We start from the raw sequence: 22736 nt of genomic DNA on the forward strand, positions 1-22736 counted from the left end.
TTGTTCCTGTGCTGTAATTGTCCTAATTAGATATACATATTTTGATGAAGGTTTTTCCAAAATAAAAATTGTAATCGAATCTTGCTTGACATTCTTTACACCCACTCGTTCGGATCCAAACTTCCACAGCAGCAGGCTCTGGAAATCGTGCATGCAGCTCGGGCATCTCCACACGCCTCCCCCAGACCACTGCAGGAGCTGTCCTGTGGCCCTCACAGGCTGGAAGGCAGGCGCCCACTAGGCAGGGCAGTTTCCTTTTCCCTGGGCCTCCAAGCGCCCCCATCAGAATGGGGCAGCCTTTTCCTGTGGATCTGGCCCCTCCAGGGCTTCTGGGCCAAGGCTTACCCCGGGGGGAGGGCTCAGGACTGTCTAGCACTGAGGTGCCCTCTCTCTGCCCATCCTTCTGCTTCCTAGGGCTCCTCCACCAACCATGGAGAATTGATGCCATCCCACAGGCCTCAAGGGCAAAGGCTGGCTTCTGTCATCCCCCACTCTTATAAATAATAACAATTCGTGCCACTTACGGAGTATCTACCATGTGCCAGGCACAGCATTTTATATACATTAGCCCTAATCTGCATGACAACCCTCTGAGGGGATTTTTCAGAGGAAGAAGTCAAGACTTGGAGAGGGTAATTCATTTGCTCAAGGTCACATGGCAATAAACGAAAGGACTGCAGTCCTCTTTGCCGGAACACTGAGAGGCAATGGCTGCCTTCCTGGGAAGATCCAAGAGGAGCTAGTTCTCCAGCTGCTCCTCTTAGGGTGAGGATCCACAAGGCTGATCTTACCCCTGCACCCCAGCATCAATCTGCAGCTGACCCTGAATAGCCAATGATGCAAAATTCCTCCTTCTGAGCCTACAGTACAGACCACACATGAGAAGTCTGGTGTCTGTCTACATGAGTCTCTCTGGGACCTGGAACCAGAATACCTGGTTCAGGTATCAGAGTATAACCAAGAAGTCAGCCTTGAGACTGGCTGGGAGGCTGTGGACAAGAGCTGGTTCCTAGGATCTTAGATTCCAAGAAGGGCCCTCTCAGCAAACCTATCAGGAGATCCAAGCTAAGAACTTTCTGTGCTGGTTCTTAAACTGTTGACTCTTACTCCAAACCCTCCCAGTCATACTCCACAAACCATGGTTGTGCTTTGCCTGATGCGCCCAGTTAGCTCCTGCCAGTAGGCAGCACTCGGGAGACAGAAAGGCAAGAAGAGGGAGAAGGACTTGTTCCTTTCCCTTTGCTTCCTGTCCCTCTCAGCGTTGCCATGGCGATGGGTCTTCAATCTGGTGGTGGAGCTGCTTCCATTGTCAGTAGTTGGTCCTGGTTTGCAATGTGCTTGTCCTACACTTCAGAAGGTGCCTTATTGTGCCCTCTCAGAGATCCCAGCAGCAACTGGCACCTGCCCAGTCCCTGAAGAGCTCTGAGTTCCAGCTCCTAGTGGCTTCTCCACCAAGCTTCTAAATTTCAGTAATCCCAACCTCTTCCCTTGTTCCCTCAGCCCTAGGGATGGTGGCTGCTTCTTGCAGTTGCTACCTTTATGATTGCTTCGTAAGTATCACAGAACTTTTGCAGTTCTCCAATACTCCAAGTCCTTCTATTAAATTATCTTGGTTAAAATAACTGGTGTGGTTTCTGATGTTTTACTGTACTATACCCTGCATGGTGTCCAACTATAAACTGGAAAAGGTGTGTTGAGTATGTGCGAATAAGAGCAAGAGAGAAAGGAACCTAACCTAGCCATTTTATCAGGAACCAAACCTAACCTAGCCATTTTATCAGGAACTCACTCCCACAATAATACTATTAACCCATTCACAAGAGCAGTGCCCTCATGACCTAGTCACCTCATAAAGGTCCTACCTCTCAACACTATTGTATTGGGGATTGTGCTTCCAATACATGAATTTTGGGGATGTGTTCAAATTATAACATTCCACTCCTGGCCCCAAATGTATATCTTCACCCTGCAAAATACATCCATCCCATTCTAATAGTCTCCAAAGTCTTAATTCCTACTAGCATCAACTCAAACATCCAAAATCCGAAGTCTCACCTAAATTAGATGTGGGTGAGATGGAAGGCATGATTCATCCTAAAGCAAGCTGAGAGGTGCCACAGCCACACCTGTGTTGGGGAGTGTGGCCCACTGGCCCACAGAGCTGGGCAAAAAATCCAGCAGAGAACTATGCCACCTCTAGTATTCAACTGGCACACTAGGCTGAACTAATAAAGGAATAAGTGAATGAATGGGCAAAAGAATTAATAAATACAATAAAAATGATCAACCATAGAGCAGTCTGTTCCAGACCTAGACATGGCACCCCCCTTCTTACAGAGCCCAGCAGAGACTAAAATCACCAAGACAATCTGATTTGGTAATGGTTAAGATGAGAAGTTCAATTGTTCTCTGGGGTAATTTGACACAGAAAGGGGGAGTCGGAGCAACACTGAACACCAGCTGAGCCTACTGAGTGTAGTAATTAGGGTAATTCATGCTAGCAACTGGCCCCAAAATCTTGATGGTTTCATAAAACTGCTCAGTGGTTTATTTCTAACTCACATCAAGTTGAATGTAGATGTTGTTGATCAATCCATTCTTCCAGGAGACTCTCCTCCAAGTGGCGACTCAGGGATCCAGGATCCTCCCTGGATCTTGAGGCTCTGCTGTCCCTAGGATATCCTGGAAGTCCTCTGTTAGGGATTCTCTATATTGAGCTGAAAGATGAGAAAAGAAAGAAAACATGGAGAATCTCCCACCCAATGCTCAACCACCTTGGCCTGGAAGTAATATGCATCATTTCCATTCAAATTCCATTGGTGAGAACTAATCATATGGACCTACCTAGATGCAAGAGGGGCTGGAAAATATAATCCATGACTGAACAGCTATTTTCCAGAAATGGTGATACACCATGGATGTGGAACACATTTTTGTTGGTCAGCTAACTATTTCTCTTACCCTCAGGTACAGTATTAACTTGAAGCTATGACATCAAAAATATGTTAGACCTTGTCTTAGTCTGTTTTGTGTGGCTATAACAGAATATCACAGACTGGGTAATTTAGAAACAACATAAATTTATTTGACTTATGGTTCTGGAGGTTGGGAAGTCCAAGAGCATAGTGCTATCATCTGATAAGGGCTTTCTTGCCATGTCATCCCATGGCAGAAGGGGAAGGGCAAGAGAGTATGTGCGAATAAGAGCAAGAGAGAAAGGAACCTAACCTAGCCATTTTATCAGGAACCAAACCTAACCTAGCCATTTTATCAGGAACTCACTCCCACAATAATACCATTAACCCATTCACAAGAGCAGTACCCTCATGACCTAGTCACCTCATAAAGGTCCTACCTCTCAACACTATTGTATTGGGGATTGTGCTTCCAATACATGAATTTTGGGGATGTGTTCAAATTATAACATTCCACTCCTGGCCCCAAATGTATATCTTCACCCTGCAAAATACATCCATCCCATTCTAATAGTCTCCAAAGTCTTAATTCCTACTAGCATCAACTCAAACATCCAAAATCCGAAGTCTCACCTAAATTAGATGTGGGTGAGATGGAAGGCATGATTCATCCTAAAGCAAATTTCCTCCAGCTATGAGGTGTGAAATCAATACAAGTTATCTACTTCCAAAATACGGTGGTGGGACAGGCATAGGATAGACACTCTCATTCCAAAAGGGAGAAATAGGCAAGATGAAAAGAGTAATAGGCTCCAAGTAAGTCCAAAACCCAATGGGGAAAACAACATTAAGTCTTAAGTCTTCTGAATAACCTTTCTTGACTCCATGCCTTGCCTTCTGGAAACACTAGGACAAAGATTGGGCCCCACAACCATGATTTTACTGGGCTCAGTTCACTCAGCAGCTCTCATGGGTTGGAGTCTCAGACCAGCAGCATTTATTTTTTTTGAGATGGAGTCTCACTCTGTTGCCCAGGCTCGAGTGCAGTGGCGCAATTTCAGCTTACTGCAACCTCTGCCTCCAGGGTTCAAGTGATTCTCCTGCCTCAACCTCCCGAGTGGCTGGAACTACAAGTGCACACCACCACACCCAGATAATTTTTGCATTTTAGAGAGGGGTTTCACCATATTGGTCAGGCTGGTCTTGAACTCCTGACCTCGTGATCTGCCCACCTCAGCTTCCCAAAGTGCTGGGACCACACGCATGAGCCACCACGCCCAGCCACCAGCAGCTCTCTTAGTCTGATGCTGCAAGCTCAAGCTAGTAGCTCAATAGTTCTGGGGCCTCGGGAGTGGCCCCACTCTCATGGCTCCAATAGGCATTGCCCTAGGGGGGACTCTGTCATAGCTCTGACTTCACATTTCCACTTGGCATTGCCCTAGTAGGGGCTTTCTATGGTGGCTCTGCCTCTGGTGACAAGTCTGTGGCTGGAGCCCTGGACGTCCACAACATCCTTTAAAATCTAGGTAGAGAAGGTCATGCCCCCATAGCTCTTGTATTCTGTGCATGTGCAAAATTAGCACCGTGTGAATGTTGTCAAAATTCACAGCCTGTATATTCAGGAGTAGTGAGTCAGGCCACATCTGGGCCTACTTGAGCCATGCCTCGGGTGGCTGAGGAGCTCTGCGCCTGAATGTGTGGAACAGAAGCCCAGTGTGGCTCTGGGCCGTAAGCCCATGAAGGGTACCCCAGGCCCATCCCTCAAAATCATTCTGCCCTGCTAGAGTTCTCAGTCTGTGATGGGAGGAGTAGCCTCAAATATCTCTGAAATGCCTTTGGAGTCTATTTTAGTATATTTTCTGCTACTATAACAGAACACGACAGACTATGTAAATTATAAACAAAAGAAGTTTATTTGGTTCTGGAGGCTGGGAAGTCCAAAACCACGGTGCTGGCATCAGGGAATGATTATCCTGTGGTATACGGGTGGAACATAGAAGTCTGCACACAAGACAGAAAGAAATGGGCAAAACTTATACCTTTATCAGGAACCCACTCTGACAATAACTAAACCACTCCTTCAATAATAGCATTAATCTATTCATGAGGAAAAAGCCCTCTTCATTACCTAAATACCTCTTAAAGTTCCTGCCACCCAATACTGTTACATTGACAATTAAATTTCAATGTGACTTTTGGAGGAGACGTTCAAACCACAGTAGGTTCACTCTCCCATTGTCTTGGTGATTCCTTCTGTCAGTACTGATCTTCTTAGCAAATGGTCACTTAGCCACATCCTTAGTTTGCTCTCCTAAACAAGTTTTTTCATTCTTCACATGATCAGGCTGACAATTTTTAAGATCTTTTCATTCTTCTTTTCTTTTCTGCTAATTATAAATTCCATCTTCAAATCATTTATCTCCTCTTACTATAGGTGGTTAAAAGTAGACAGCTTCTTCACTATTTCGCTTAAAAATTTCTTCTGCCACATATCCCAGTTCACCATTCTTAATTTTTGCCTTCCATAAGGCCTTCAGGCATGGACATAATTCAGCCAAGTTCTTTGCAACTTTATAACAAGGATAGCTTTTACTCCAGTTCCCAATACCTTCTTTCTCATTTCCATCTCAGACTTCATCAGAATGGCCTCTACCATCCATATTTCTACCAACATTCTGATCACAACCACTTAAGTAATTTCTAAGAAGTTTCAGACTTTACCCACATTTCTTCTCTTCTTCTGAGCCCTCTGCAGAATCACTGTTACTGCTCCATTCATGGCAATCTAGAGTTTTTCCAACCAGCTTCTCTAGATGCTTCCAGCCTCTACTCATTACCCAGTTCCAAAACTCCTTACATATTTTCAAGTATTTGTTATAAAAAATAGTACCACTTCTCACTACCAATTTTCTGTCTTAGTCCATTTTGTGTTGCTATAACAGAAAACAACAGACTGGGAAATTTATAAACAATAGCAGTTTATTTGACTCATGATTCTGGAGGCCAAAAAGTTCAAGAGCATGATGCTGGCATCTCGTGAGGACCTTCTTGCTGTATCATTCCATGGTAGTTGGTGGGAGGGCAAGAGAGTGCACGTGAGCATAAGCAAGAGAGAAATGGAGACAAACATCCTTTTTATCAGGAGCCCACTCTTGTGATAATGCCATTAATTCATTTATGAGAGCAGAGCCTTCATGACCTAATTACCTCTTAAAGGTCCTATTTCTCAACAATGTCACACTGGGGATTATGTTTCCAACACATGAATTTTGAGACACACACTCAAACCATAGCAGACCTAGGCCTTTCATGGGAGAGAACACAAACTAGAGAATGTAGGCAGACATAAAGCTGTGTCCATTGAAGAGGTGAAATATATTATTTGCATTCTATTTACTGGGTAACCAGCAACATACTGGACAGAGTATAAGAAGAAGCATAAAAATTGTGTATCTTGTAATTCCAGGCTTTGAGCTGTTTTCAGTCTGACTGATGAGACAAGGTTTGTGCCAGTGAAAGTAGAGATTAATTCAAGACAGATGTGATCACCAGTCTCTGCAGGCATAAATCAAGTTTCATAACTGACTGAACTAGTATTTGAACCAACATTTCTTCCTATTTTCATCCCAGTAGCATCATCCTAATCTGGTGACCTTAAGGTCTTTAAAACATCTGGTTATTACTAGAAGAATGTTGCCTCCATCTAAAAATTGCAAAGCCAGCCCTTTGTGTAGGTTGACTATAGTGGGCATGTGCCCAGCATCATTTTCCTGATGGTTCATTCTCCCTCACCCAATGCTGAACCTTCTCCAATCTAAGGAAGTGGTAAGTCCATGATTCGATAAAAATATTGCATCTACATGACACAGTGATCGGTTAAAAGAAGACTCAAGTTGGTCCAATAAAAATCCTTCCCTAGAATTAACTTAAAGATACTAAAAGACAAAATTTATTTTCCAATTGAGGTTGATAAGCTTGGAAAATATGAATTTGGGCTACTTGTGGCCATGTTTCTCACCACAGGAGAGATCATTTTCCAGAGTGAAGCCAAACAAAAGATGGTAGGCAGAGAAGCAAGAGCTTTGGGGACTCAGTCTCGTCCCTGAAGGCAAGTTCCTACTGCTGTCCCAGAATCAATCAGCGCTCCTGGACCAATACATTCCCCATTTGCTTAAGCTGATTAAGTTGATTTCCATCACTTGCAAATAAGTGAGTTCTGACTAATATGTTGGCTTCACAGTGCCATGTCCAACGCATCTTATCTGCACATCTCTATTTTCCTGCAGAAAAACAACCATTGGACAGAATGGGCTATGAAGCTGTTCTTAAAAGCACACATTCCTGGGCTTAGCCCCAGACTTACTGATCCAGAATCTCTGGGGATGGGACCCAGGTATTTGTGTAATGCTACCAGTGATTTTGTTGCACACGCAGTGCCAAGTTTGCGGCGTGGGATCACCACATCCCATTGGCTGATTCCTGGAGTCAAACTCCCCTGGAAAATTTTGCTCTAGCCAGGTATCACATGATGAATACTAAAGGGTGCTACGGTTTTAATGTGTCCCCCAAAGTTTATGTGTTTGAAACTTAGTCCCTAATGCAACAGGGTTGGGAGGTGGGACATTTAAGAGCGGATTAGGTCATAAGGGCTCTGTCCTCATGAATGGATTAATGTTATTATCCCAGAAAAAGGTTAGTTATTGTGAGAGTGGACTTGTTATAAAAGCGAATTCATCCCCCGCTTGCTCTCTTGCTTCCTCACACTCTCTTGCCTTTTCACCTTCTGCCATGGGATGATGCAGCATAGAGGCTCTCACTAGACGCAGGCCCCATGACCTTGGACTCCCCAGCCTCCAGAACTGTAAGAAATAAATTTCTTTTCTTTCTAAATTACCCATCTGTGGTATTCTGTGATAGCAACACAAAATGGACTAAGACAGAGAGCATGACCAGGAGAAAACCAGGTCAGTGAGGGCACTCACGCTGTTCTTCCTCTGATGTGTCTTTTCAGAAATCAGGGTGTTTAACCAGGGAAACAGCAAATCCACGAGGGATGTTCCGTCTTCAACAGTGTGAAAACTGTCATGTGGAAGAATAACAGATTGACTTTGTGGTGTTCCAGAGGACAGGCCTTCAACCAAGGGCATCCTGGTGCCAGATTTCAGCTAAATAAGGGAAGAACTTTCCAGCAATTAGAGCTGCCCCATGGTAGAAGGGCTGCCACAGAAAGTAGTGAGCTGCCCAGCTCGGCCGCGTGCAGACATCAGCGGCTCACCATCTGTCAGTTGCTCTGGCTGGGGCTGTTCCACTGGACAGAAGGCTGGACGAGCTGCCTTTTTCTTGCCAGGATTCTACAATTCTAGAACATGGTCTGGGGACAGAAGAGGCCAGGCTTACCAGAGGGGCCAAGTGGCCAGAAGGGGAGAGACGTACACAAGTTTGCTGGGAAGGACTCAAGTGAGAAACCAAACTCAAGATAGACCTTGAAGAGCACACAGGTAGCATTAATTATAGCACAGGCCAGCACTGAAGTCAGGAAATTTTCTACTTTTCGTAACTTGATTTTATTTTACTATTATTATCATGACTGTGAATTACTGTTATAAAGAGGGGGGAAATCCCAGATATTTCCATTTTGGAAAAATAAAATAAAATCAATAAACTGACTGAAGCCTAATAACGAATATTCATGTCATTGAATATAAACAAGGAGAGTGAAGGAAGGGATATTGTGAATGAAGCAGCTTCCATGTCAAGAAAAGTAGAGCACTGGGGCCGGGCGCAATGGCTGTAACCCCAGCATTTTGGGAGGCCGAGGAGGGAGGACTGCTTGAGTGGGAATTCAAGACCAGCCTGGACAACACAGTAAGACCCCATCTCCACAAAAACAAATGAAAACAGAACAGCATGGTGCAGGATGCCTGCTCCCTCGGTCCTCAAGGTCAGAGTACCCAGCAGAACCTGAGTTGTGTCTTCACTCAGGGTTTCTCAACCTTTTTCACGCCCAGGCATTTGGAAACTTCTCTAAGTACGCTACTATATTTCTGCAGCAGGGAGAAGATTGGAGACCAAGTAGGGGAAGGGAGAGGGCAGAGACGCTTGAAAGGGGACATCAGACTCTCATTTTGCAGGGGAAGGAGAGGAGAAGAGCCCATGCACATAATGCCGCCCCTACAGTAGAGAGATAAGGTTGCACAGTGGGACGGGGCACAACCCCGTGGAGGCTGATAAATCACTCAGAACTCTGGAATTTGCAAGTGACAGAAACTGAACTCAACTAGCTTAAGCAAAGGGGGGATTTATTGGCTCTTGTAGCTAAGAGGATTCTGGGACAGCTCACATAATTAAAGACTGTGGGGACCAGGACTTTGGGACCAATTCTCTCTCTGTCTACAACTCCATCCATGACTCCATCCATCTGTCTCCTCTCCCACACACCCCTACCCAGTTTTCATCTGCGCTTGTCTCTGGTCGCAGACAGGCTCTCTTCCGCACTGATGAAGACGGCCACCAGACACCTCACATTCACACCTTCCCACTCCCGCATCCCCCGAGAAAAGTTCCTGCTGGCAGGATCCATGGCCCAATCTCAAAGGAAGGACTCTGATTGGCCCTGCTCTCATGCCCCGCACCCTCCTCGGACTGATCACTTTCGTATGGGGGATGGGCCCTGTGATTGGTCAGGTGTGGGTTCCATGCCTGTCCCTAGGGGCTCGGGAAGAGTGAGGGGCCTTAATAGCAACCTCTACTGGGGTCTGGGGTCAGCCCTGGGATGCATCAGGGGAGTGGGAAGGCGGTGAAGGAGGATCTTGGAGCAAAGAGGAGGGGCCGCTCACCTCCACCGGGAAAGTCCTCGTGGGCTGATGGTCACTGTAGGACTCCCTCCCTCCCACCTGCTGACCCGTGAGTCGGGCGGCTCTGCCTTCAGTGTGTGGAGGGATCTAGGCAGGACTGGCTGAGGGCAGCTCGTCCTGGCCCTCAGAGGATAATGCTTGGTGAGGTTCAGCCTCCGTATACACACACACACACACACGTATACTCACACGCATCCACACAGATGCACACTCACATACCCTCATACCCACCAGACACACCCTGACACACACAGAAATGCATACACATTCACACACAGACACACTCATACCATCACAAATGCACACTCACACACACTTGCATTTAGACACATTTGCACACACACACACATTGACATACACTGCATACACTGACACTCATACACACACAGATGCACACACACACTCTCATGCTCAGCCATAACTGACACACTCGTAGAACATCTTAGCACATTCACACAGGATACACACACCACTGACACAGCGGACACAAACAGATGCAGCCACTCACACTGACACACAACACACCCTCACAATTTTATGCAGATACATTCGTGCAGATGCAGCAATCACACATGCGACACTCACCTTCACAATTCCCACACTAACTAACACTCAGACACATTCACTCATGCTCAGCACGGCACTCACACACTGTCACAACTCACAAGTCAACACACTATAGACCACTCATACACACACCTTTCACATTCACACACACTTTCACACATTAACTCTCCACATTCACCAGCACACATGGCACACACATTCTCATACACATTCACACACACTAACACAGCACAATTCAGACACACCGCTGTCACATATGCTCACACTCACCCCTCTCACAGCAATCACACTAAGCACATACTCTAATATATGCTCAGCACAGTCTCACACATCCCCAGCACACTTGCTGAATTACACTCTCACATTTTGGCACACTACACGGCACTCTTATATATGGTCCCATTCACACACATGCACTCGCACACACACTCATGCTCACACACATTTGCACACACACACATGCTCACATTCTCACACACGCTCACACACTCTCACACTCACACACACACACTCCTCCATCCCGTAGTCCCTTTGAAGGTCAAGATGGTACCCCCCACTGCCTCCACACAGGCCTTACCGAGAGCACATGGGGGGTTTGCTCCCCTGGCTCCACAGAGGACACAGGGCCACCTGGCTGCATCTCCCCCCTGGCTGGGAAGGTCTCACACTGTCCCCTCCACTCCCCTCCAGGCAGGATCACCTTAGCCTGAGCATCCCAGTGGGAAAGATTCTGTCTTGTTTCTAAGGCCTCCAGAGGAAATGTTCGTTCCCAGGGAAGGCAAGAAGAGAGAGAAGACAATGCCTCTAAACTGCCTGGCAGCCAAGAGCACGTCCTCAATGAAGGCGTCCAAGAGCACATCCTCAACGAAGGCATCCAAGAGCACATCCTCAACAAAGGCGTCCAAGAGCACGACCTCAATGAAGGCGTCCCTGTCCCACCGCCCTGCCTGAGAATACCCAGACTGCGGTTGCAACTGTGCACCCCCAGACCACCTCTGCACCCTCTCTGAGTCCATTTCCCCACCTGCTTGGTGGAGGTCAACATGCCTGCCTCGAGGGCCACCCAGAGGACATCAGGAGAGATCAAGTGGCACCCAGCACAGAGCTGCCCACTCAGGGACGGGTCGACAAGGTCGGCTCCCTTTCCCTCCTGCAGAGGTCACAGCTGGGAGACGGTGGACTCCCACGTGAAATCAGAGGAGAGTAATCCCTGGGCAGGGTCTGCCTTGTCAGCTGCATAATCTGTCCTGGCTGAGGCAGAGAACCTCAGATCTTCAGCATCCTCAAAGCTCACTTCCCAAAGAGTCCAAAAAGGAAAGCCACTCTAACTCCCCTGAATGATTTGGAAACCCAGACATCAAAGCCTCTCACTGCCTGTGGGCATTTTCTACCCCCTCCCTATGCTCTCTTCATCCACCCTTCCCTCCCCCTACAGGCCCCTGGCCCTCCTCAGCCGACCCCTATGTCCTTCCTCTCCTCCGCTCAATCAACAAGACCTTTCCAACAGTCGTCTCTGCCATGAAGCCCCTGCAAGCCACAGCCTCTAAACCCTGGTTCCTAACCAGCTCCTCCGCATACCCCTGCCTGTCCCATTGCCTCCTAGCTGGATTTTGACTTAGGATCTAGCTCCAGGAGACCCAGGTCCTGGAGGGCACAGGTCTTGCGTAGTGGACACACTGCTACAGCCAGGCCTGGCTCAGTGGCAGGGCACATCCAGGGCCCCTTTGGGTGGCACTAAAGAGGCCACGTGAATGGTTCCCTCATTCCCCCGGGAATTTGTCTGCTCTTGGTCTCCCTCCAAAACATCCACTTCTCCTTTCAGAGGCTACCCCTTTTCTGTTAGTTGATATTTATGGGTAATAAGCCAAGCACATCAAAGCGGAGGTGAAATGCCTCTTGAAATAAATACTCTCCCCAGCAAACAGGTCAATCCATCCAGGTAGGATGGGCTTTGCTGGCAGCCAGGGAAGGGCAGGCAGGAGCCCTGGGAGCAGGAGGGAGAAGGGGCTTCCGTGAACTCTGAAGGATGAGATGAGATGGGTTGGGGGAGGGGTAGGCACGTCACCACATTTGACGCTGTCATCAAAAGTGGAAATGGAAGGCACAGCTTCTCAACCCCTCAGACTCCCATCACAGCAGAGATGAAGCAGGTCATTTTAAAGGCTGGCTCTGGAGTGGCAAAGACAGACCGTGCAGTACAGAAGCCTCTCTATCTAAGTGGGGAGGGTGAGGAGTCAAGGTCACTGAAAGTCAGCAAAGCCTCTGTCCGTGAGTGCTGGGGCTCAGAAGGTCCTAGAACATGAGGGGAGCCTGGGCCAGGCTGCAGAGGTCCAGGACATGGATGGGGCTGTGCATGTGAGCTGGGGCTCATCGGAGGTCATTAAGCCCCCTGCCTCACCTCTTAGCAGGAGCACCTCACTAAACCCATCCTCAGTTTACGGTAGCCTCTCCTGGTGTCAGTTTCTTCTCAGGGAAAGGGTCATTCAGTGGGGCATGGCAGGGCACCACTGAGCTCCATACCTAAGGGATGGAAAAATAACTCCAGCTTCTAAATCTGTCCCCTCCCATGAGGACTGTAGCCTATTTCTACTTCCAGAGGTGACCTCTCCTCTGTTACAGATCCATAAGACCTGGTCCATGCAGACAGCTTCACCCCAACACACATTCCCAGGCACAGCAGATAAAGATATTCCAGAACACACACACATACACACATGCACAGGCCTGTATGCGCACTTACACTTGTGCATATATACACATGCACACACATGCATGCACATATATACGAACACACACATGCATGCACACATGCACACACTGTCAAACTGCTCATACAGATCCAAACTCCACTTGCACAGCCACACAAAGAAACAAAACAATCCCACACTTAGTTTCTACTCTTAACTGCCAGAAAAGCTGGGGGTGCCTTTCACATGCTAGGGACAAAACCAGGAAGACAGGCGAGGCTCTTCTTCACCCATCTAAATTCCTTCTGACCATTTCTCAAAGACCCACAGCCCAGCCTTTTCATGATACTGTCCTTCACTCTTGCAGGGGACACTCATGGAGCCTGAGATTGCCAACCTCGTACCCAAAGCCCGTGAATAGAATATGGAAGGAAGGAAGGCTCTTAGACAAAGAGGTCAGGGTCAGCTTCTCCGTTTGATCTCCCCAGCTGCAAAGGGGCAGTTCAGAGCTCGCTAGGCCTGCCTGGCAGGGGAGAGGAGTGGAAAAGTGGAGAGAAGGGGTGAAAAGTGAAGCAGGCAGCAGGCGGTGGCCAGCATCCTCTGTGGCATGAACATCAGGTCATGAAATGCAATTAGGGCTGCTTGTGCCTAACCTCCCTTCCTCTGCAGCTCCCCGTGACTTGGCAGATGATTTGGAGGACGCTCCAAGCTCCATTAGTTTAGCATCATTTGACCTTGAGGGTCTGCTACTGAGCACACATCCAACTGGCTGCCTTCCATCTGCACTGGGGCAAGTGGGGACCAGGCTTCGTCACTTTGCTGAAGACGAAGCTCTTGGCTGAACCAGTCTGAGTGTCTCCATCACCATCCCAGGATACAAGTGCCTCTTGTGTGTCGAGCTGGTAAGCCCTCCTCTGCCCCCAAGCTCTATGGCACCAAGATGGCCTGCAAGCCACTCCACTCCTCCCCTACAGAGTGGACTCCTCCATAAGGGAAAGGGCTAAGCAGCTTCCAGCCTTTTGGGGAGTGGGTGTTTGATGAGAAGTATTGCATTTGTGGATGAATGAATAAATGCACAGCCCTGGAGAAGAAGCCTCTTCATGCTCATCTCCTTTATTTTCTTCTTTCCTTCTCCTCCTGAAAGTCATATCCTCTCCTGCCTGCGGGCTCAGGTGCTGTGTTCTACCTGCCTGCCACACTCCCCTCTACTGAGCAGGCTCCCGCTGCTCTGGAGGACGCACTCTAGCATTTGTTCTTTGCTTTCTTCTCATGTCGTTCCCTTTTCCTCAGGTCCACTCTGGGGAAGTGCTGAGATCAGGATTGGTGGAGGGGCCCTGCTGGTCCTTCCTCCCCACACACTCCTCACCTCACCCGCAGATGGATAGAACAGAGCCTCAGGCTGGCCTTGCAGTGTCCCGCTGTCATCCATGAGAGCCCCCAGGGCTGCTTCTTGCCCAGGATGCCAGGCTTTGCATGGGAATCTCTACCCCACCAACCCCCCTGCTTGCTTTCTGCACACCCATACCATCCTGGCTGAGTCTAACAACTGGTTGCAATGAAATGTATGATAGAAGAGGAAAGAGCCTTCCCCAAATTGTCAGACTGAGCCCTAGCCCCAGGTACAGAGAAGGGGGTAAGAGAATTTTACTCGTGGGTCTTCTCAGTCAAAACCTTCTAGCACTTGAGGCAAGAGGAGGGGAAGACAAAGAGGAAGGGATCCTCTTCTTTTCTCCCAAAACCGCGTGCTGACTTGGGCTTCCCCAGCCCCGCCTCCCAGGATAGCATCTCACCTTTCAGACCTCTCTCCCTGCTACCACCTTCCTGCCCACTTAGAAATAGGTTAACCCTGGAAAGGAGCAGATAAGTAATTCGTACTAGAGTGTGTATTACTAGAGTATGAATCACTCAACAAGAACTTGATACTCTCACCCCAGTGTGTCTTCCTGTGAGAGGGGCTGATGTTTTCGACCTGGGAAGGCAAGTGGCTTCCATCTCCCATGCCCAGTCTAGCTGGCCCCGGCTGCCTAGAGCACCCCAGGAAGACTAGGAAAAAGTCTTCTGAAGCCACCTCTGGGCTCAATGAGAAAGAGTGCTCTGATCAATTGGTGATGTCTGCCATGGACACAGGATGAGGAGAGTCCTAGTAGATTCACTCAGTATTTGACATTCCAGATTTAATTCCAAAGGACTTACGCAGTGAAATTTCAGAACTGTATGATGTGAGCCCTGCTCTAATTAGGACAATGAAGTGAGCAAAGGCTGGCTTGGCCAATCCTAGCTGTTTCTCCCACTCCCCACCCGCCGCAGTTGGCTAAACTGAAATCAGAGAGAAGGATGCACTGCTGCAGCCACTGGGCTCCCAAAACCAGTGCAAGGCACGCTGGAAAGATGGGCAACCATGGTCAGGCAAGGCTGAACTCTCTCTGGGCCAGAAAAGTGGGTATGGATGAGTGGTCATGGAAGAACCACTCTTCTCTTCTCTGTTCAAGGTCAGGGGTGGGTGAGATATGTTTCTGATTTGATTCCTCCAGCTAGAACAGTGGTTCTCCGATGTTGCTGCACATGGAATCACTTAGGAAGCTTTTTAAAAACGCAGATGCCTGGACTTCAGTCCCAGAAATGCTGGCTTAATTGGTCTTGGGTGCAGCCTGGGCTTAGAGAAATGTTAAAATCTCCCCCACGTGATTCTAATTTTTCATCCAAGGTCGAGGCCACTGGGCTGTAAGGAGTTTTGAGAAATCATTTAGGCCAGTGTTTCTGAAACTGTAATATTCATTCAAATCATCTGGGATTATGTTAAAATGAAAATTTCGATTAGACTGGGGTGAGGGCCCAAGAGTCTTCATCTGTGCCAAGCTCCCCAGTGATGCTGATACTCCTGGTTCTAGGACCACACTTTCAGCAGGAAGAATTTAGGCCACTGGTTCTCAGAGTACAGTCCCCTGACCTGGCAGCCTCAATATCACCTAGGAGCTCCTTAGAAATGCACCTTCTTGCGTTGTATCTCAACCGACTGAATTGGGAACTTGGGGGCACACTAAGCGTGGGAACCAATGGTCACTGAGAGGGGTCAGTCTCCTGTTCCCCAGGTCTGCAGGATTCCTTCAGAAGAGCCCTCTTGAATACAGATCCCTTCCTGGTCCAGCCAGATGCGTGTTTTGGGGGGTGGTGAGAACAAGTGTGAAGGAATTAATGAGTCCATATGTCAATTTCTGGCAAGGAATAAATGCACACAGTAAATGCACAAATGTCTAGTTTTCCAACCCTGAGGGAGAAGGAAAAAAAAACACCTGAAAAACACCAGCAATGGAGAGACGAAATTCAATTCCAAACTAAAAATACACATAATTTATCATTATCTAGAAGGAGATTGGGTGAAGGCCATTAGCGGGTATTTTCTGGTTGGTGCTGTTCTCAATAGCATGAGTGGCGAGCCAGAAGGGTTACTGCCCTACATTTCCCTTTGTTGCAGTTAGCAGCAGCAACTCCAGTGCACAGAAGGCCCCATGCTGCTTCCTCCCACCAGAAATGATTTCCCATTATCTAGTGGCTGGTGGGTAGAGGGCATCAGGGCTCCAAAGGTACCAGCCTCCTGAGGGGCAAAGCCACCTCTATTTCTCAGAAAAAGAACTTAAACCCAGCAGGGCTACTGCAGATAGACTACCCTGGGGGCAGGGGCCCAGGAGTGGTAGTGGGGATGGAGTACTTTTCCACAGCGGCCTGGCAGCTTGGGCTTGGTAGAGAGGAGGCAGGAGCCTCCAGGATGACTGTGGCTGTCCCCACCTGTTCACTTCCTGGGATGCAAGGAGGCTTTGCAGAAGAATGTGGGTGCATTGCACGGAAACCCATGTGGCCGGGCAGATCTGAATCGGAACTAACCTCAGAATACAGGGGAAGAGCCCAGGAGAGGAGGTGGTTGGCCAGTATTATATACACCAACATCCTTGAGCACCTGCAGCATGCCAGGCACTGGGGACACAGTAAGGAATGGGACAGAGTTCCTGCCCTCGTGTTGCACACAACCCTACAGCCACCTGGTCAAGCTGCCACAGATGTGTTCACTCATCAGTAAGGACCAGGATGCACCCTAGCTGTTGAGTGGTAAGGACACCTGTCTCCCGGAGCTGCCATGATCAAAAATGACCTTCATCCCAGTCTCCAGGATGCTGGCTGCATTTCTCTTCCTGTTCTTTCCTGCCAGTCTGGCTGCTCCCAGATCCCCATGAGGTTTCTGTCTTCATACTGCCTTGTCTGTCCATAAACCCCATTACATGAAATAGCCTGTGCGAGCCTCCGGGCCCAACAACCTAAAGAACCTCTTATCAGCTGTAGGTCAATCCCTTAAAATGCTGTTATGAAGACAAAATGAAAACCAGTGAACAAAAACAGAAGAGTTGAAGGCAGCAAGTAAATTCAGCAAATGGACCCTTTGGAGGACTGGCCATGAGGTGAATTGGATTTCAGGAAAATGACCTTTGGGAAACTGGGCTACCTCATCTCAGGCTCCATTGAGCCCCAGGTTGCTCTTGGCCTGGGGCAGGCTGCAGGGGATGCCTTGGGCAAAGTCTCTTCTGGGAAGCCAGGCAGGTGCTCTCTTCCTCACTCAGCCCCACACTCTGTGGCTTCCCAGAAAAGTCCTCATTCCAGCTGTAGATTATACCCAGGCTTGACTCACTGAAGTTCAGAAAAGACTTTGGAACCTTGAAGAATGGAAAGGGGAAGGAAGAGATGCCTGAAAGGGCAGCCTGTGAATACTGTCCCCCAGCAGCTATTTAAGATAAGCGGTGGCACCTCCTTCCCACAGCAGTAGCCCCTGGAGAAAGCTCCAGCTATCCCTAGCCCTTCTTTTCCTGCCTGATCACGCAGAACTGTCAGAGAGCTGGTTGGAGATGAGGGACACAAGCCAGGGTGTGCTCCCAGCCCACTAACAAGTCATCCCTCTCTGTGCAATAACAACCCTTGTCCTATGAATTATGTTGTTTTTTTAAAATAGCTTTTGACAAATGGGGTATGTACACACCATGGAATACTATACAGTCATAAAAAGGAATGAGATCATGTCCTTTGCAGGGACATGGTGGAAGCTGGAAACGGTTATCCTCAGCAAACGAACGCAGGAACAGAAAACCAAATACTGCATATTCTCACTTAAAAATGGGAGCTGAACAATGAGAACACATGGACACGGGATGGGGGGGTCCTGTTGGGAGTTGGGATGGGAAAAGGGAGAGCATTAGGAAAAATAGTTTAAATTAAAAAGTAGCTAATGCATGCTGGGCTTAATATCTAGGTGGTGGGTTGACAGGTGCAGCGAACCACCATGGCACACGTTTACCTATGTAACAAACCTGCACATCCTGCACAGGTACCCCACAACTAAAAATTAAAATTAATAAAGAAACAAATAAATAAATGGCTTTTGACAACTGGTACTGCTCTTCACAATTAGTCCTGAGAGTCCCCAAACTCCAGCCAGCAGTGTCCCTAATTATTGGTGAATTATTGAACACCAGTAATTCACTCTGCTTTCCTGAGCTCAGTCTTTGAGGGCAGGAGATGGCAAAGGTCTAGGAAATGACTTAAGAATCCAGAAGAAGACCCCATCTGACCCCCTGCCAAGCTCCCCAAGTCTATTGTGATCAAGTTCCTGCTCTCACCTCCTCCCTGGGACTGCTTAGTCGAGGGTCGTGGCGGCTGCCTGCTGCTGAGTAGAACAGAACCTTCCAGCCCTTTGACCCCACTCACCTGCTTTAAAAGGGAGCGGACTCAGTGTTCTCTCTCCCTCCCTGCTTCTTGCGAGGTCACGTGCTCCCATTTCCACCCCCCTGGCTGCTCCCTCTTCGTTGTCTTTTCTTTAAAAGGAAAACAAAAAAAAGGCAACCTTAATGAGGTATAACTTAAACATCATAATATTCACCACTTTAAGTGAACAATTCAACAAATTTTAATGAATGTGTCATCAAAATCGCTCCAATTTGATGGTCCTCTTCCTCTGCCTCTGGATAAGTGCTGGTCTTCATGCCACGCCTTCTGTGCCCGCGACGATACAGGTGTCCAGACCTTGCTGCTCAGTTCCAGGGACCTCAAATGTGGTATGTCACAAATTCCACTCATCAAACTGACTCCTCCTCTGCACTCCCTACCATAATGGATGGCACCGTCACCCACCCAGTGCCCAAGCAGACACCACCCAGCCACGGCCCACCATCCTTAACAGGCCTAGAGCCCATGCTCTGCTCTCGGGCCACGCTTGCCAAGGCCACCACCGTCACTCTGAGCTGGGTTCCCACAGCGCCGTCACCTGGTCTTCCCTCCTGCAGTCCTAGCCACCCATCCCCATCTCCAGGTGGCCAGCAAAGGCATCTAAGACACATATACCATCAGGCTGTGCCCTGCTTAACATCTTTTTTTTTTTTTTTTTTTTGAGACAGGGTCTCACTGTTGCCGAGGCCAGAGTGCAGTGGTGCAATCACAGCTCACTGCAGCCTCGACCTTATGGGCTCCAGTAATCCTCCTGCCTCAGCCTCCCAGGTAGCTAGGACCACAGACATGCACCACCACCACCCCTGGTTAATTTTTGTATTTTTTGTAGAGACAGGGTTAGCCATGTTGCCCAGGCTGGTCTTGAACTCCTGGGATCAAGTGATCCTCCCACCTCAGCCTCCCTAGTAGCTGAGACTACAGCTGTGTGCCACCAGGCCCAGCTAATTTTTTTTTCTTTTTTTTTTTTCTGTAGAGACAGGGTTTTCCTATGTTGCCTAGTCTGGTCTCAAACTCCTGGTCTCAAGTTATCCGCCTGTCTCAGCTTCCCAAAGGGCCGAGATTACAGGTGTGAGCCACTGCGCCCAGCCTTCCATCATTCAGTAGCTCCAATGCCTGGGGTAAGGTCCAGTCCCCATGCTGAGGCTCCGTGAGGCTCTGCTGCCAGGTGTTTGGCTGAGGTCCCCTTGTCGCCTTTGGAAATGCAACAGTTGTGGGCGGCCCCAGTCTCTGTCCCAAGAACATCAGCCCAGACCCTTGGTCAAAAAAGACTCGGAATGGATTGAGAGGAGCCGCCAGTTCTCCTCTCTGCCTCCCAGTATCCCACTGGGTCTGCCAAGTCTAATTCCGAATTGGATGAACCGACCATTGGTTTGCACATCAACTAATCCAAGCTTCAGAGACAAACAGCACAGGTTTCTGGGGCCGTCACCGCGCTGTGGCTCCCTTACCTCATCCACGCGCCGGGACAAATCGACAGCTTAGCCTCCGCCTCTTACCAGTTGCATTAAGACAGAGAGAGAGCAGCTGGCTTTGCATCTCCAATGGGTTAAAAAGGAGAAGGCAATTCCATCTATTTACAAAATAGGATTACAGTTTTGCAGAATCCTGCTGGGGCCTGGGGGGAAACTGAAAACACGTTCATTTTGTTTCATCCTTATCAGAGCCACCTGGTCTCCCTTCCCCCACACCAGCCATCTTGATTACTCAGAGACCAAGGCATGAGCAGGAGCTCCTGGTACCCCAGCCTGCAAAGGTGTCGCTGGGCCTCCTTGGTGCTCCTCAGCCATGTGGACTCCTGGCTGGGAGGCTCACGTCCTTGGTCAAAAAAGTGCCCCTCTGGAGAGACAGAGGCACCAGCAGCTTTCCCACCAGAGCAGGCCTGCCGAGACCTTGGCCCCTCCCCGAGACCTCGGCCCCTCCCCGAGACCTCGGCCCCTCCCCGAGACCTCCACAGAGCCCTGAACCTACAAGGGAGGAGGAATTGATCTTCCTCCGAGACTCTGTCTATAGGAAAAAAGAAACAGGCCAAAGAAAAGCAAGGGCAAGGGAATCAAGTTGTGAACAGTGTTCAGGCTCCTGAAATAACAAACACGTTGGTTAAATTGCAGTCTCACTGTGGAAGGACTCATCTTGATGCAAAGCCTTTCTTCCCTGCACCAGAGGGGGGAAAAAACATAGTAAACAGGAGGTGAGGGAAATCAATTCCTCATGCACGTTGCTCATTGAATGAGGGAATCTCAACCAGACTCTGTCCTTTCCTGTCTTTTATTGACTTAGCCAATTTCCCACCTCCTGAGTTGCTGGCTTTGCATGATGAGGTGGGTCAAGGTTTGGGGAGGTGAGCCGGAGGAAGTTGATGGCCCCTTGGGCTGGGCCATGGCCTTTTAACTCTATTACGTTTCTGATAGGGGGCTTTGTCTTCAGATTGGCTGCAAGAAATCACAGAAAATGAGGGACCTTAGAGAGCATCTATTTCAACCACCTTATTTTACAGATTAGGAAAATAAATCTGGGAGAGTTTAAGGTCTCACTCAAGGTTGTTTAGCCATGAGTGGCAGAGGCAGCCCATAAAGGAGCTAAATGAATGGAGAGTCCAGTGGGCAGGTACTGCCCCGGAACAGAGGGAAGCGCTTCTACAGCTCCTTGGATTTTGTTGCCTGAGGTCAAATGAAGAACTCTTAAAGGGATAATGGCTCAGTAACTCAGGCACTAAAGTAATGGAAGCGAGAGGGAAGATCGCCTCCTGACTCTAAATCTCTGGGGGACAGGGGGCGGTGGGAAGGGGAGAGAATTGATGGGGGCCTCCTCCTGTGTCCCTGAACAAACACAGAGCACTTGCTAGAAAAGTGCTTAGGAACTAATCACACCTACGAGTGGGAGGGTTGCCCTTCAGATGGTAAATCTCCCCATTACCAAGGACGCTTCCTTTACTGTGGATGCACAGGCTTCTCAGAGCATCCAAGACGCTTGGCGTCTCCCTTGCTCCTGGTGAGACCGGAAGGCAGGCTGATCCCCAGCTCTGCAGAGTGGAGCTGAGAGGAGCTGCAGCTGCCCCAGCCCTGGGAAGTCACCAGCACTTAGGGTTGCTAGGTTTAGCAGATGAAAATTAAGCATCGGCCAGGTGTGGCTCACACCTGTAATCCCAGCACTTTGGGAGGCCAAGGCAGGTAGATCACCTGACTTCAGGAGTTCGAGACCAGCCTGGCCAATATGGTGAAACCCTGCCTCTACTAAAAATACAAAATTAGCTGGGCGTGGTGGTAGGTGTTTGTAATCCCAGCTACTCTGGAGGCTGAGGCAGGAGAATCACTTGAACCCGGGAGGCAGAAGTTGCTGTGAGCCAGGATTGCACCACTGCACTCCAGCATGGGTGACAGAACAAGACTCCGTCTCAAAAAACAAAAAAATAAAATAAAATAAGAAAAGGAAGGACAGGACGGCCAGGTAAATCTGAAAAACAGCTCTAACTGCGTAACTTTTGTAACGTTTTGGTGAGAGAAAGCTAAATAAGAACATTTAGGGTGTTCCGACAGGGTCGATAAGGGTCAAAGGACAACATCAGTTAGCTCAGAAGAAATCTGTCAGCACAGAGCATATCATGTGTTGGCCGGGCGCGGTGGCTCATCCCAACACTTTGAGAGGTCAAGGTGGGAGAATCACTTGAGCCCAGTTCAAATTCAGCCTGGACAACGTAGGGATATCCCCACCTTTACAAAAATAAAAAAATGAGCCATGCCTGATGGCACTACCTGTGGTCCCAGCTACTCGAAAGGCTGAGGTGAGAGGATTGCTTGTTGAAATCAAGGGTGCAGTGAGCCGTGATCACGCCACCCCATTCCAGCCTGGGAGACAGAGCAAGACCCCGTCTCAAAAAACAAACAACAACAACAAAAAATGTGCATACACAGGGCCCCTGGCCACTCTCCCCACTCCAAACCCCAAGCAAGTGT

At 48.6% G+C, this 22736-nt stretch overlaps 1 long non-coding RNA gene across 1 annotated transcript in view; it reads right to left on the minus strand.

The window, feature by feature from the left end:
• The window catches only part of LOC108537313 (uncharacterized), a 64476-nt gene that overhangs the window by 15231 nt on the left and 26509 nt on the right, over nucleotides 1-22736 (minus strand). The window contains exons 7-8 of the long non-coding RNA XR_001887756.1: nucleotides 18769-18875; nucleotides 2563-2717 (exon numbers count right to left, since the gene is read on the minus strand). This is a non-coding gene — a long non-coding RNA (uncharacterized LOC108537313). The remainder of the gene's footprint in view (nucleotides 1-2562; nucleotides 2718-18768; nucleotides 18876-22736) is intronic.

The sequence above is a fragment of the Rhinopithecus bieti genome, unplaced genomic scaffold (assembly GCF_001698545.2).
Source record: "Rhinopithecus bieti isolate Rb0 unplaced genomic scaffold, ASM169854v2 scaffold_13400, whole genome shotgun sequence".
Lineage (NCBI taxonomy): Eukaryota > Metazoa > Chordata > Mammalia > Primates > Cercopithecidae > Rhinopithecus > Rhinopithecus bieti.